We start from the raw sequence: 1206 nt of genomic DNA on the forward strand, positions 1-1206 counted from the left end.
TGCAGGAGATCAAGGGCTTGTAGGTCACGAGAACTGTCTGCCAAATGCTAAACAACACTTCAATCAACTTGGCCCCTTCTTTGCACACAGGGTGAGTTATAGCACCTAAATACATAAAGGTTAAGAGCATGGGCTCCAAGTAAGAGTGCAGACTGTATGGAAGCCCACCACCTATTGGCTGTGGACTCCTGGACAAAGTACTGAACCTCTCTGTGCCTCAGTGTCCTCATCTGTACAGTGGAGGTAATAATAGCTTCTGCCGTTACAGGGTGGTAACACCCTTTGGTCAGTTTGTCATACTGTGGTAGCTTGCATGTTGCTATGATGCTGAAAGCTATTTCAAATACCAGCAGGGTCACCCATGGCAGACAGGTTTCAGAGGAGATTCCAAACTAAAACAAACTAGGAAGAAAGGCCTGGCAATCAACTACTTCCAAAAATCAGCCAGTGACAACCCCATGGGTCAGCAGAATGTTAGCCAATATAGTGCTGGAAGATAAGCCTCCTAGGTTGGAACCAAACCCACTGCCGTCAAGTCCATTCCGACTCATAGCGACCCTACAGGACAGAGTAGAACTGCCCCATAGGGTTTCCAAGGCTGTAAATCTTTACAGAAGCGGACTGCCACAGCTTTCTCCCGTTCCTAGGCTGGAAGGCACTCAAAATGCACAGTGGCCGCAACAATGGACTCTAGCATACCAAAGATCATGAGGACGGTGCAGAACCAGCCAACGTCTCATTCTGTCGTCACAGGGTCGCCATGAACTGGAGCCAACTCGACAGCGACTAACAACAAGGACTACCTGACATAAGGTATGAAATGAGCTGAGCCCAGGGACCAGCACACGAGAAGAGTCCAGCAAACACCAGGAACTGTTATTATTTTCCTATTATTTTTACAAATGCCTCACCTTTCAAACGGCCAGATCTGTTTTTGTATGGTTGGCACCTGTCAGGGTTTATTCTGAAGAACCTTGAGTATCAGGGACTCACTAATGTTTTATGGTATTTGACTTCACTTTATGGTAGTCATTTACGACAAGACCAGAATGACATCAACTGCCATAAAGCAAAGCAGTGCAATCACACAAATGACCATAAATCAAGGGACGTGGCCGAAAAGGGCCATAAAGGGAAGGAAATTGAGGGAAACAGGAGAGAGGGAGAGTGTGAGGTTGGGAGCTGGCAGCACAAACTTTGAGAAAG

Source organism: Trichechus manatus, unplaced genomic scaffold, assembly GCF_000243295.1.
Source record: "Trichechus manatus latirostris isolate Lorelei unplaced genomic scaffold, TriManLat1.0 scaffold00008, whole genome shotgun sequence".
NCBI classification, from domain to species: domain Eukaryota; kingdom Metazoa; phylum Chordata; class Mammalia; order Sirenia; family Trichechidae; genus Trichechus; species Trichechus manatus.